The following is a 15064-nucleotide window of genomic DNA, read 5'->3' as shown; positions in this document are numbered from 1 at the left end:
GTTTTGTAACAGAGCTAGTAGCAGGCCTTTATTATAGATATGATAGGAGTTCCCATCTCAGAATAGTAGAGGCTTTTTCACCGTAATTGGTATTGATTATCTTCCATCCACGTGGACTGTCACTTATCAGTACAGATGCCCTGGAAAGCTGCTTTTATGATGTGCCTGTGTACAGTACTGTAACTTCCTTTGTGGTAAAAGCAAGGTGATTATCACCTACGGTCACATCAGACCAGTCACAGAAGTTAATCACAGGTCTAGACATCCAGTGTGGAAGTCGGGGGAGGCAGGGATTATTAGCTCACAAATGGAGACAGGTAAGATTCCGCCTTAAAGGAAAACCAAATCAAAATGTAAAAACCCACCCCAAACCCACCCCACCCTCCCCCAAACAATAACAACAAAAAAACACACCCCAAAACAATGAACCAACCAACCAAAACAACAAAAAACACACCCCAAGAAGAAAACAAAGAGCTCCTTCAGCAGCTCCAACAAGGGCTCTACCAGGAACACTAACAGGGGGCTGTTAGTGGATCAGGAGGGGATAGCAGGAGGAACAGCTTTAAGTGCTCTTACTCATCTTTTGTGGCCACAGGAAGTCTTCAAGTCAGTTCAGGCAAGCCTTAGCTATACCACTGCACTGAAGTGTGTTGATAAGGCCAAACAGTTGATTGAAGAGGGGAGGAAAGGAAGCGATGTCATGCTTTCCAAGGAAAGAAAGGACCAAGACGGATGCAACTTACTCTGGTCCACAGCATCACATTCCTACAAATAGAAAGCAATACTGAAGCTATTATTGTCCGCATTCAGGCAAGATGAAAGAGTTGAAAATAATGAGCTACCTATCTGAACACGTAAAAAAGGAAGTAAAGCATAGTGTAATGTATGATTATCAGACATTTCAGCTAGGCCTGAAACAGGGATCACGTGTTCTGCAAACTACCCATCAAACCTATCGTACTTAATTCCATCTGACAGATCAAATGGCTGATCTTCAGTGCATGTAAAATATCCAGATACCCAGCATCTCAAACAACCCAGGCCAGTTTTTACGAATAAAGAGCCTGAGCCTAGCACTGATGTAAATCACTGCCTTCTTTTATTCTGCCAAAATGACACGTTTGCATGGCTTGAAACATGAAAACGAGAGCAAGACTGTGTGCAGATAGCTAGGCAAAGAAAGTGGGGTTAAGATGAACAGAAGAAGGTTGCAAACAGCCAGCTTTAGGATAACAGAAGCTGCTGAGGGAATACAAGGCAGTCAAAACTTATGTTACTTTTCTAACACAGAACAACATAGTCAAAAAGCAATTAAAGGTACATGAGGCAGTGATCAACTGACTTAATTGTTCACCAACAGCCTCAGCCTGGATTGTCAGCTGTGATCATGTAGCTGCGGCTTAGGCAAGACATAGTGCAAGACATTTGTATATATGCTTTAAAACTGAGACAGTGACATAAGGGCTAAAAGAAGCTCACAAAGAGTCAGAAAAGAGAAGCATCATAGTGGGTGCCATACCTGGAGAGAATGATGCATTCATTTTGAAAAGCTAATGTTACAAACAAAAAAACATTTAGTAAAAGATTTATGGGGAGTTTATAGTTATTAATCATTTATAGGACAACCAGTATCTAGAGCAGTAAAGACAGATCAGAATCAAATGATGCAGAGCAGGTAGAACTTGTATCATGGTGAATTCTTTTTCAGGAAAGCAAAAATTTCAGTGCAACAGAAAAAGGGAGATGTAACTGGCTTAGCAGCATTAAATCCTGTGTATGGACTCAGCTTTGTTTGCATGTCAACAGCCACATACCCTCTATTATTGCAAAGAGAAAGCAGCTAGCAGGCAATCTCATTTGTAACATCAATTAGTAATGTTACTATCAGGCCAGATAACACTAATACTCCAGTTCTATCTACCTCTTAAAATGACTATTTGCATATAGACAGGCATTTATTTGCAGGAAAAACATAGAATATAATGTCAGTGAAAGCAACACAACTGTGGTTCATCTGGACTAAAAGGATTGCAATATAAATAGCTTCCTGTGATATCACCTCAAAGTGAATGAGTTCCAAGGTCTGACAATAAATGATGTACACCTTTAGTGCCTTGCTCAGTGCCAGACCTCGTATCCCTTATGAGAAACAGTTGTGAGCTATAAGCACTCAAAACTTTACTGACATTTAGTTTAATGGAAGGAAATTACATTGCTTTCAATCAGCTCAGGAATATTCTGCTCTTAAATTGACTGTTAATTCCTAATGCAAGCCTGCTATCGGCCCATGCTGCTGTGATAGAAACCGCCTCTTCATTTGAAAGTCCCTCTGTTTTTCCACCAGAGGTGCCATAAACTGGTGCAGATTTCTTTTGTTCAATCACAAATGACAATAGGATTCTTTTCTAATACTCTTTGTACTCTAAAAGGCCCCTTCTGTGCTGCAGTGAAGTGCTACAACAAAACCATGAAAATAACCTACTAATACCTTCGAAGCTTTGCCAGATTTATCTTCTTATGCTTGGTTGTGGGATGCTTAATTCATGCTATTTTGAGGAAATTACTTTTCCTGTATTTCTTTATAATTTTCAAGTTAGCTGCTGGCTATCAAATTTCCCTTTCTAACAGAAATTAATACGTAATAGATGTCTTCACCTCCCATTATACTGTATCAGGGTGCTTTCTTTCTTTTCTCTCTAGAGAGGGGGAAAGATGAACCTACAATTTAGAGGGTTTGACATTATTTTAGGTTGATTATAATCGTGTAACCAGTTTTAAGGAGGTATTCCTTGAACTTACCTAGCAGGTTTGTAGGTTGACTTTCACTGCATCACCAACAGGATGCTTTCAAGAACAAATCAGACAGCTGATCCACAAGTAATTAAGGCAAGTGATATCCCAAGCCAGAGATTGAGAGTGCTCAGTCACAGTGTTAAGAGTATTACTGGCTTTAAGACGTTGAAAGCCCATCTGTGCCAGACTTCATCCATGCTACTTTTCATGCCACACACAGCACAGTCTTTTATAATGGGTTTCAAGAAACTTGGTGATTTCCTGTTTATATGCAACTGCTTTTAATCCTCAATAATACAATATTGTAAGATACCAGTTTTTGTGGTTTTTTTTGTTGTTGTTTTGTTCTTTTTTGTTTTTGTTTTTTTTTAATTTGGTTTTGGGGTATTTTACTTATTTATTTATTTAAGCAGCAGGAGGTTTAGGATCACCCTTTGTTCAATTTTGATATGATCTGTTCTCATCCAACAGCTTCGATGCCTTAGAGAATTCCTCACACAGATAATTTCTGGATCACTGCCTTTCACCTCAATTGTGACAACATCCCTGGTTCACAGAACAGCTGTTTTTCTTTAGCATGGAAAGGGGTACCTGCAAAATTATATAGGAAACAGCTAGGCTGGAGGGTTGGTTTTATTTAGCTTAACACCATATATGTTGAATGCCTTCATGTCTGATCATTCGCTGGGATGTTTCCTTTGAAGAGGTCTTGATTTGGTATGGGGTGTTCCAGATGTGAATTACACCTCTATGGGGTGATTGGAAGAGATGTTGCCTGGACCTTTCTAGGCTGTGTTCTGCACCCCTGCCTGTACCTGAGTAGGACCAGTGAGACGTGGAGCTACCTTATGCCTGTTTAACAGCACAAAGATTCGTTTGTCTAGAAAGATATTAAATTGCCCTATAAACCATTGCTACATAAAGTGAGTTACAAGAACCTAAGATACACTGTTAAAATCACATTTCTGGGGGACATAAATGTTAAAACATCCTGGTTCACAGTTTGGATTTTAGGGCCAAATTTTCAAGAGTGTGATCTATCTTTAAAGCATCATTTCCTTGTGCAACATCCTGCTTACAGGATGCAAGTAGAAAAGGTGGAACTGGATTCTTTTACCTTTCTCTGATTTCCTGTCATAAAAAAAAACAGGTTTTCAATCAACAGCTTAATGTCTGACAACCCTTTATCTTGCTGCTAGCACTTAGCTTAATGACAGGTTCCTCTTCCGAAAGCTGAGATCTGACACAGCCCTATTGCAGGAAATCAGAAAACAAATAGCATGCTAATCAGTTCACACGTGGCCTCATCATTCCTCACCACTGCTTGCTGCAAGTAGGACCAGGAATTTTTCCATCAGGTCCAACCAACATTCCATGTACTCTTCAGCAGGAGTCAACAACGGGAGAAAAGCAAATAAACCAGGATGCAAGCAGCCAACACACGCTCAGCAAACTTGCAGTGAAAGGAGGAAGAATGGGTTGCAAGGGGATAACTCTTTTTGAGACATCAGTGTGCATCCTGAAGCATGAAGTCTGACAGCACCAAGAAGTTGTTAGCTCTCCAGTTTAACTACAAGCATTACTCATGCTGTGCCTTATCATTTAGACTTGTATTAACATATAGCTTTATTTACTGCTCTCTGACATCCTATTTCTCCTAGCACAACACAGAAACGTTGGGCAAGTTGAATTATAGGAGCTATAACACCACAATGCTATTTTTCCAATTGTATATACATTAACATTCTGATGCCTTTCTTTTGGGAATGAAATCTGTAACGCTAGAGGCCTGGTCTTTATCCACAGCAAAGCCATCTATTTAGATCATTTCTCCCCCTTTAATCTTTGAGGATGTACGTAGGGGTGGAATTTTGAGACATCTGCACTAAAAGTGGTTCTGTCTCCTTGATGCTCGAGGGAATGTGAGAACAATCCAATTCAAGAGAAGTTGCTTGTTTTTTGCTCTGAATAAGAAGCTGTTGCAACGAACGGTGAGCTGCTTGAAAAATAGCTTGGGAGCTATTCTAATGAAAAGGCATAAATACAAACACACCTTCACGGGAGCAATGTAATTAGTCTTCTTGTCAAAGGCATGACTTGCAATATCGCGGTGCAAACAGCTAGTGCCAAATCAAAGAAGCATTAATCCCAAGTTGATCTGATCACTGGAATAATACTACCAACACGTAAGATGAGCTTCATCATCATTCACGAGCTAAAAGATAGGTGGAAATATTTGTGGTTCTGCATACAAATGTCCTTTCCAAAACACTTGGTGACTGGATTGTGTACACAAAACACATGCTCCTGAAGCTGGTGTCTCACACAGCCAGCGTCAAAGGCAGCCCAGATGTAATTGTCTTGCTCTGAACTGCTGCACTGGTTTCAAAATGAAGACGTTAAAACCTGTAGTCAATCTCTATAACTGCAAGGAAACTTTCCACTGAGATATGAGGTATGGTACATTTTAATCAGCATATTAGCCTGGAGAAGAGAAGGCCGCATGGAGACCTCAGAGCAGCCTTCCAGTATCTGAAGGGGGGCTATAGGGATGCTGGGGAGGGACTCTTCATTAGGGACTGTAGTGACAGGACAAGGGGTAACGGGTTAAAACTTAAACAGGGGAAGGTTAGATTGGATACAAGAAAGAAGTTCGTTACTATAAGGGTGGTGAGGCACTGGAATGGGTTGCCCAGGGAAGCTGTGAATGCTCCATCCCTGGCAGTGTTCAAGGCCAGGTTGGACAGAGCCTTGGGTGAGATGGTTTAGTGTGAGGTGTCCCTGCCCATGGCAGGGGGGCTGGAAGTGGATGATCTTAAGGTCCTTTCCAACCCTGACTATTCTATGATTCTATGATATTTAGAATTCTAAAGGGTAAGAGTCTTAGGAGAGTAGCTTTTTAATAGACACACCAACATCTGTGTGCTTGAGGGAAAAGTGTTAAAGGTTCCCTGAATCACCACCATGATGAGAATCACCAGTAAGAGCTAACCACACGTTTCTGTTTTGGTGTGCAGTGAATGTGAGTCAAACAAACAGAGGGTTATGTGAAAACAAGTGTGCGATAACAGCAGGAGTACATACTTATTGCTGGCAGATTTAGAGATGGTTCCAGGGGAGCTACTACCTGTTGCAATGCTATCAGTGCTATTTATGCATTAAAACCTAAGCACACCAGTTTAACGTTAAATGGGTTAATTCTCCCTGTGCAATCAAATGTCACTTAGGGTGTACGTGAGTTCCTGTAACTGCCTTGCACCTTAGGCTGCTCTTTGCTTGATCTTGTTATTTTGAGTCTTCCTTGTGTGGCATTTACCAGAACAGCTTTCTTTTACTGTATCCCCTCTTCCGTGTGCCTCTGGCTGTCAAATGACAAAGCGAAAACTTGTGGTTTAGTGACACTGTTGCTTGGGCACACAAATGCAGATACCCCAGGGAAAATCTTTGATTCCTTACTCATTTAAAAGCTGCCTCAGAACCTGAAATAAGGCTTTGCACGCTGTCAGAAAGGAAAACACAAAATCATTTACTATACCCACTCCAACAGCATTTTAAGGCCATCTGGGGGGGTATGAGGGGCAAGGAACCTTTTGACAATAGCAAGATCAATCCATCCCCCAAGAAACTGACTCTGTAATGTGTCTAAAGCAAGCAAGATACAGTGCTTGGTGCCTGCTCACATCAACCTCTTTTTTTTTGAGGTTTGTTTTGCCTTAATCTCTTGGTAGTCAGCCCGCAGAGCTCTAGCGAAGAAACTGCTTGCTACCATGGTGGCACAGCAGCGAGTCACTAGGGAGCCCACAGGCAGCTGTGTAAAACCATAACTCAGAGAGCAGCACAGGACGCTGCCATGGCTGCTGCATAGGTACTTGTGTGGTTCTCACTACCTGTGTTAGCCATCATGAAGAGGTAACAGGGCTTGGAAAGGAAGGATAAATATTTTACTTAAAATTAGGTAGGTTGAATCACTTTTGATGGCATTTGCACAATCTTTCGTGTTTCTGAAAGCACACTGCTTGGTTACAAGATAAACACTGCAAACACAGAGCGGATGTCAGGTGGGAAATAAGGGATTGCAATACTGTACCTCGGGAGCATGGGGATAACTCTCCATCTTCAAAAAGGAAAAGGACTGCGTTTGTCATCTAGGTCATCTGGTTTGCACTGGGGATGGAAGTCTCTGTTCTGAAGTACAGTACCTTGCAGAGCCTGCTTTTTTTGCATGTAGCCTTTTTTTCCCTATGCTTGTCTAGGCACAGAAAGAACAGAAACTGATCCCTCAAGGAAGACCAGTTTTGGTGTGCTTTTGTGACCATTCACTTGCTCCTTAGAGAAGGGAAAAGGCCAGCTACCCTGAAACCTGCCCTTCTGGTTTGGTTAGTCCAGTTAAGCATTGCCTGTGTTCCTGTTTACAGTGTAAATCATGAGTAAGTGTAAAGCCTGACCTTTCCCCAGTAACATGAAATGGGTTTCCAATCAGGTGCACTGTGTCCGTAAGACAAAATGTGACTTTGTCTGGGGGCAGGCATCTATTTTGCATTATATAAAGCCAAAAGCTGACTGTGTGCATGGAGTATTTTCACTTTTATTCTAGCACCGTTTCGCAGGTGTTTATCAGAAAGTATGAAACCAAACAATGAAACGCATTTGTTCCTGGGGCTCTGTGCCTCCAGAACGAAGAGCTGTTTGTGGTCCTAATGAAAAAGCCCTCAAGGAAAAAAGCGCACGAAATTTAGGCACTTAATTATATCTGCCTGTCATTAAATGGTAAAGGCTCTCTGAATGACTGCTCAAAAGGTTAGCAACTGACATTTGAAGTTAATGCTTAGATTCAGTATGCCCCCTGATGTCGTGGCACAAAGAAAAAACTACAGAAACCAGCTGCAAACACCCCTTTCAAAAGGAATTCTAGCTACTCTTACAAACCTATGGAGAGAAAAGGTCACTTCAGCTGTGGAGCCCTGCACTTTCTGAGGTGATGCATCCTGGGCATGTCATAGAATCATAGAATAGTTAGGGTTGGAAAGGACCTTAAGATCATCCAGTTCCAACCCCCCTGCCATGGGCAGGGACACCTCACACTAAACCATGGCACCCAAGGCTCTGTCCAACCTGGCCTTGAACACCACCAGGGATGGAGCATTCACAACTTCCCTGGGCAACCCATTCCAGTGCCTCAGCACCCTCACAGTAAAGAACTTCTTCCTTATATCCAATCTAAACTTCCCCTGTTTAAGTTTTAACCCGTTACCCCTTGTCCTGTCACTACAGTCCCTGATGAAGAGTCCCTCCCCAGCATCCCTATAGCCCCCCTTCAGATACTGGAAGGCTGCTATGAGATCTCCACGCAGCCTTCTCTTCTCCAGGCTGAACAGCCCCAACTTCCTCAGCCTGTCTTCATACAGGAGGTGCTCCAGTCCCCTGATCATCCTCGTGGCCTCCTCTGGACTTGTTCCAACAGTTCTATGTCCTTTTTATGCTGTGGACACCAGTACTGCACACAATACTCCAGATGAGGTCTCACAAGAGCAGAATAGAGGGGCAGGATCACCTCCTTCGACCTGCTGGTCACGTTCCTTTTGATGCAGCCCAGGATATGGTTGCTTTCTGGGCTGCAAAAGTGTGCTCACAGTGACATCGTATCAGCTTCCTTACCCCCATGCAGGGCAATGTTACAGACCATTTCTGCCACGTGTTGACATTAATAGGCACCATCAAACACTTGAACTCTGTTTTGTGGTTTTGGGAAACTCAAGAAACAAGAACATGAAATTACCCTTCATTTTCTGCTTCTCAAAAGTCTTGAGGCTGGGTGTTAACTGGACCCTCCAGAAGACTGCAAGATGAACAGAATATGAATTTATTAAAAAAATCATTATAAAAAAATAGGATTAGTTTTAATGTTTTTTTATGAAAAACTTTAGGAACTTTATGAAAGTTTACATAATAATTTCTCATAGACAACGCTAGTTCAACATCCAAATTACAGCTCACCTTGTCGTTCTTCAAGAGCTATCATGCATACGTTTTCAACACAAATAAAACATGTTGTGTCTTTCCTTTCCTCTCTTCTTCTTTAAAAACTAAAGGTTTGTACTGCGTTTTGAAAGGTATACATGACACATCCTTTTCCTGCATTGCACTACATTGTAGAATTCATTTATTAAGCTTCGATAGGTAGCTTTAGCTCAGGAAGTGACCAAAAGGAGCTTAAGCGCTCTTCACCTGAAAATCCTCACGAGAGTGTGCAGTTTTGAGTGAAAAACTTGGAAAAATGGACGCTAGTGATAGCAGTGATGCTCTACTTGAAAAGACTGCAGTATAAAGAGGTAGTATAAAGCTGCCACAATAAAATGCATCCATTTTTCAAACTTCAATAGGCTCCATGCACAACTGAAGTGTTACTCTGTCTTAATTCAGACAGCGGAAAGAATATTTGTCTTACCTGCAAGAGTCCTTTGAAGGTATTACCACCAAGATAAAGGCAAATTCAGGGGATGTAGTCATATTTACATTTTCTAAAAGGCATTTGGCGAGGTATTTCAATCAAAGAACAGAAGATACAATGAAATATGGGATAGAAAAGCTGTCTGAAGTACAAAAGGAAAAGCTGCACAACCGTAAGCTCTTCCATTTGGCAGAGGATGCCAATAACTGCACTCTTTCTACCCTCTGGAGGGGCAGTTCTAGGAGCTACTTAGAGATTGCCCACAGAAGAATAAACTGCAGTTTAGGTGAATGAGAGATGTTATGAGAAACAAATAACCAGCAAGAGAGTCACACAAATCAGATGACTTTTCAAAGTAAAATTTTAGCACTTCTAGCCGGTGGATGGTGACTCAGGAAACCTTTATTTGCCCCATTTATGAACCATAAGTGAATTCGTATATTCTATATGTTCTAAACTCTTAATGTTACTGCATCCTTATCTCATCTTCCTTTGGGGAGAACTAACAGCTTGTCATAAACAAAGCAGGATTAAGTAAGGACTGCAAGCACTGGGCTAAAGAGAATGCAAAGCTTATACTTTCAGGCAATTAAATACCAAGGTAAAGAAGCTATGCAAAAGATTAACAAGCTTAACCAATGCTTGGAAAAGCAGAGAACTACATGAAGACAAGAGCAATCCAACTGGTTAAGTTGCTGAGAAGCAACATTCCCAGAAGAAATGCTTAAGCAAATACTACAATGAACAGAAAAGGTGGGCATTTGCCAAACTGAAAGACAGATGTTGAATCACAAAGAACTTAACTTGTAACTTAATTCAGTTGTAATTGCTGATCAATTTATTAACTATGTAGGGAGAAAGAATTTGCTCTAGAGAAGAAAGAAATATGAAAAGAGAAGTTCATGTTTAATATTAAGGAACTTGTTTGTAAATCTCTAAAGAAAGGAAAAAGTATCAAAAATACTAGGTGAGCTGAAAGGGAAAAAAGAGAAGAGCATTACTCACCTTGCAAAGACCATCACAGGAGGTGGGGGTGATGTGCTTTCCTGGTTGAATTGATTTCAGTTTTGCTATTGAAAACAGATTTCAGAACATCCACACAACGACATCCCTGTGTGATCATACTTCTGGCTGCCAGCTTTTGCAAGGCTTGAGATGCGTCCAAGCATCTGATTCTTATATAAACTGTGGTCAGAGATCCTTAATAAGCCAAACAGATATTGCCCAGAGCACTGTGGTAAAACCCCAAACAAAACTAACTTCCCCAAAATGGAGGGACTTGAATGGGAAATCAAACGAAGCAACAGATAAACGGGTGTCACCACAGAGATGCAGAGGACGTCGCTGTGAAACTGAGGACAGGCAAAAAGGGAGAATTGGAAGAATCAGGATCTGCCAAAGATGCAGTTAACAGTGAGACAGAGAGGAGACTCCATGGTGTAGGAGAAAAGCCTGACCTTCTGGAGTAATATATAAGGGAGAGGATAGAGGGGGGAATGAAGATGAGTGTGAGAAGACATCAAAGTGTACCCTGCAGCACACTTGGAAGTGGTGAGGGAGCCATGGCAGGACGGTGCACTCTTTAATTCCCACCATCAAAGAGCTGGAAAGAAAAGAAACATTTTGGAAATCCCGTGGAAAAATCCCTCTTCTTCAGCTATCACATGTGTCCAAAGACATAAAGCACAAAGGAGCCACAGGTTTCCTTGAAAAGACAGTGCTTGCCACTCTGGAAACTCCAGCGTGGAATAGGTGCCACTTTCAGAAGGAAACGTCAATAGATGACCACGTGTCCCAGAGCACACCAGGATGCCAAAGACTCGTACTCATGGAGGCGTAGCTCTGCATAGCTCCACAGTGGTAGCACAGCACAAATCCAAACACTGCAGCACGCTCCAGCTGCTGGGGATGAGGCAGAAGGGGATAGGGGGTGCGATGCTGCACAGCCTGTGAGCGAACAGCACAATGAATTGTGATACGAGAACTGATCTGATGAGAATTACAGACTTCAGTTTAATATAAACTTGTGATGCTAGAAAACAAATAAAACATGAAACAGTTTCCTGTCCTTTTATCACTACACAGTAAAGGGTAGGAATTACAACACGCAAGGCACTATGTCTTCATCTCTGATTATTCATAATAACTCTATCAAGCCCCTTCTTGGAAAACAGTAGAATGATTTGGTAAAGAGCATGATGTGACCGACAGGCGGAATGAGGTGGCCAAAAAATGAATATGCTAAGCAAGTTTTAAACTAGTTGATAAGGAAAATTCAATTGTTAAGATGGCAATTAGACATTTAATAAGGAAAAGTCTTATGACTTCTTTTTCCCTTGAGACAAGACAGAATTGGAAATCAGGATGGAAAGAATGATGCTATGTATCACAAAGGGATAACTTGACCAAGCAGCAATTTTCTGTTCCTTAAATATGGCAGAAACAAGCAGATGTCCTTTTTCACACTATTAGAAATCTGTTTCTGAGAACAAGCACTTTGCCATCTGAAGGAGCACTGTACCATACAGTTTTGTGATGCAAATTCCTGCAAACAGCAGATGTTTATTTAACCCCTGCCCCTTGGTCTAATGCTCCAAATTCTTGATGCAGGAGTTCTCCTTGGAAACCAAACGCTGGGCTCAGGCTTAGGCTCAGGATCTTAAAAAGGCTTGCATTTGTTCTCCTTCTGACCACTGTTTCTATGAACTAAGGAAGGTGATTTTCCTAAGAGCATTTAACAAATAACTTGCCTTTAAACTCCTGGTGTCTCCTATTCCTAACAACCTACAATTCCTAACATTATTACTACTTCAAAGCAAACACTGGTTTCTGTATTCCAGGTATAGGAGAAGGAAGGTCTACAGCTTTAGAACTGGTCACTGTCTGTTTCATTCCAAGCAAACTTGAGGTTTAGCAAAAAATGTATAATTCTTTCAGGTGTTATTAACTTGTATAGTGCATTTGGATAAGAGGTTACTGCAGCTGATTCCAGAATCCTAAAACTTATCTAAAAAACCCTGAGTTGAGATAAAACAGAAAAAACACCTGAAATGTAGCATGATTGTTTAAATCAGGGCAGTTTATTTCAAAATAGACCAATTTTGAGATTTTTCTGTTTTTTTAATAAAGTGGGTTCAAATAAAGAATCTTTAACTGGCAGTTGGTAACCCCATAGGTGCCACAGGCTAGTACCATGTATCCCACGATCCATCCAACCACCTTGCGTTTTATCCACTTTTCCAGGAGACAGGGATGGAATGCAGCCCAGAAAACAAACAAAGAACTCCATCCAGTGTTCAGTTGTCAAATCCAGATTGAGTTCAGCAGAACTTTCCAAAGACAAACCACAGATGACCTGAAAACTGGATAATCTTCACCTAACAGCTCACCAGGGACTGCAGATTTGCCAGTTCCTTTTGATGTCTCTCAATTGACTCTCTTAAGGTGATGCTTTCTGTCATTTGAGCAGGTTGGACAGAGCTTTGGGTGCCATGGTTTAGTGTGAGGTGCCCCTGCCCATGGCAGAGGGGTTGGAACTGGATGATCTTAAGGTCCTTTCCAACCCTAACTGTTCTATGATTCTATGATTTCAAGCACAGCACTGTTCTCATATCGCGTTGTTCTCCAGAGTGACTATAAGAAGGGCTTTGTTTTATACAATAGATCCTTCTCTGAATGCGCTCTGTGTAATTCCTGTTAACATCAAATAACAAAAGAGGCATTTTTCAATCGTAGCTGGTAGCTCTAGGAAGCATACACCGCTCAGAGAGAGGCACACTAACATTGCTTACTAGAGCTACAAAAAATCTGAGCTGTTAATTGCACTGAAGGAAGGCAAAAGCCACATGTAAAGACTATGCTAAAATCATACCACCAGAGCAGAGCACTAAGGCAAAGGGTCTGGCTGAGCATCACAGGGACAACAGCTTTTCCTTGCCGCTGCATTTCCTTCAGTACAGCAACCAGAAGTAACTTTTGATGCGAAATTTCTTTTACAAAGTTAATTTTCAGAGTGGAACTGCCCCAGGGTGCAGGTCCCCAACACGGTTTTGTATCTTATGCCTAAGGAAAAGGGACCCCAGCTCTCTCCATGGGCGTGAATTAGGATGAATGCCTTCACTGCTCCAGTACAGAACAGTTAAGATATCATTGCCTCTCAGTCACATATCTGTTTGCTGTCACCAGGATGAGGCCCTGGGAACTGAAACCATGACCATGATAGAAAGAGTGGGGTGATTCAAAAGCTACGGTCAGTATTAGGCTAGGTCCAATAGGAGCATATCATAAAACGGTCAGTGTGTCTGCAGAGATGGAGCAAAACCATTCACTATCATTAGATTATAAGAGTAAACTTATCCTAGGGAACTAGCTGTCAGCTGTGGCTTGAAAAGAATTGCTAGATGCTTTACTATCTATAGTTACGTATGTACCTATATAACAATACATCTACTCAACAAGAGAGTAAATCACAAACACAAAAAGTCATTCAACATTTGCTTTCTAGATGTACTTTTACTGGCTGTGATTTATTACTGTGGCAACACTGAAGGTAGCTAATGGAGGAACAACTACATTAAAAAGACTGAGCTGATGAACTGAAAGGTTACTTTCCTCCCAGGCCCTAGGGATTTTTGTGCAAGCCCTTAGACCCTCTACTTTCCATGATAGGGGAATGTATTTGAACTCTCCATGTAAGGTGTATATCTGGGGGCAACCCAGAGAGAGCAAATCACAGCAATTACCAAATCGTGGTAAATATGGGACCTGATGCCTAACCCTGTGCCACATTTTCCGTTTCTCCTGGATACTGTGTTTAACTGCATTCTTCATGCCTGATCATTTCTTGGAGCTTGTATTAATTTAACATATTAAGAGAAATTTAAGCAAATAGTTGTCACTAAAACCAAAAGTAAGCCCTGAAAGTAGCCCATCACAGATCAGCCCGCTTTTCATATTACCTGAACTACCTCCAGATCCCAGAATGAGTAATATTCAGAGTAGATGAAGTGCCATGACTTGAAGTGTGAGAGATGATAGCCCGGCCATAGCAGGAATGACTGAAACCTGCTGTCAGCCTTCTCATTAAAAAGTCAGGAACTGGGACCATAAATCCTACAAGGAGAGAAAATATGGTACTGTAGAAATGACATGACATTAAAAAACTAGCTGAAGTAGTTCCAAAATGTTTCCAAGAGTGATGTCCCTAACTGGAATCAGATTACTAAGGAAGACAGCATACATCATTTCATAGCTGGTATACTATAGTCCTGTAGCCCAATAAATGCTGTACTGCCAGTGCTAGCAGCAGTACCAAGTCAGCAGCTTGTCAAATAAGCTTACTTTGTCTCAGCTTCTCTTGAATGCCTGCAACGTCCCAATTTAGCTAGAATAGAATGTTCCTAATGACCAAGTGGTTATATCCGATTTGCATTATTTTTCTTACATTTGAATGGGATAACCACAGCTTTATATAGATATTCTCTGTAGAAGATGTGGTGTGATAGGAGAGGCCTTGAAAAGTGAGGACACAGGACATGGTCTAGAGAAGTGCAGTCATGGGGTGGTTGGTAGAAGGCAGGGCATAGGTTGCCATTGCAGGCCATCCCCCAGTAAACAACTCATCAGTCAGCTCAAGAAATGACTCAGAGCCAAGCAAAACCGCATTTTTTTTGGTGCAAAGAGAACAAAACCAATCATCTAACTTGCATGAGATCCACCATATACACGAAACTTGGCAGTACCATGAACTCATCAGTAAAGAGCAAGCAAGGTGCGTGTTAGAAAACACAGAAATACTACTTCAAGAAGTTCCTAAGACGA

At 41.4% G+C, this 15064-nt stretch overlaps 1 long non-coding RNA gene across 1 annotated transcript; it reads right to left on the bottom strand.

The window, feature by feature from the left end:
• Window positions 1-4843: 4843 nt before the first annotated feature.
• On the bottom strand, window positions 4844-14355 carry LOC133269191 (uncharacterized). The gene is made up of 3 exons (XR_009743365.1): window positions 14203-14355; window positions 8573-8632; window positions 4844-4961 (listed from the first exon to the last, which is right to left on the bottom strand). It is a non-coding gene; the product is annotated as an uncharacterized LOC133269191 (long non-coding RNA).
• Between the last annotated feature and the right edge of the window lie 709 nt (window positions 14356-15064).

This window comes from Pezoporus flaviventris, unplaced genomic scaffold (assembly GCF_033815535.1).
Source record: "Pezoporus flaviventris isolate CSIRO_AGI_PZ_B2104156 unplaced genomic scaffold, CSIRO_AGI_Pfla_v1 ptg000015l, whole genome shotgun sequence".
Lineage (NCBI taxonomy): Eukaryota > Metazoa > Chordata > Aves > Psittaciformes > Psittacidae > Pezoporus > Pezoporus flaviventris.
This window is presented reverse-complemented; position numbering and strand designations above follow the sequence as displayed.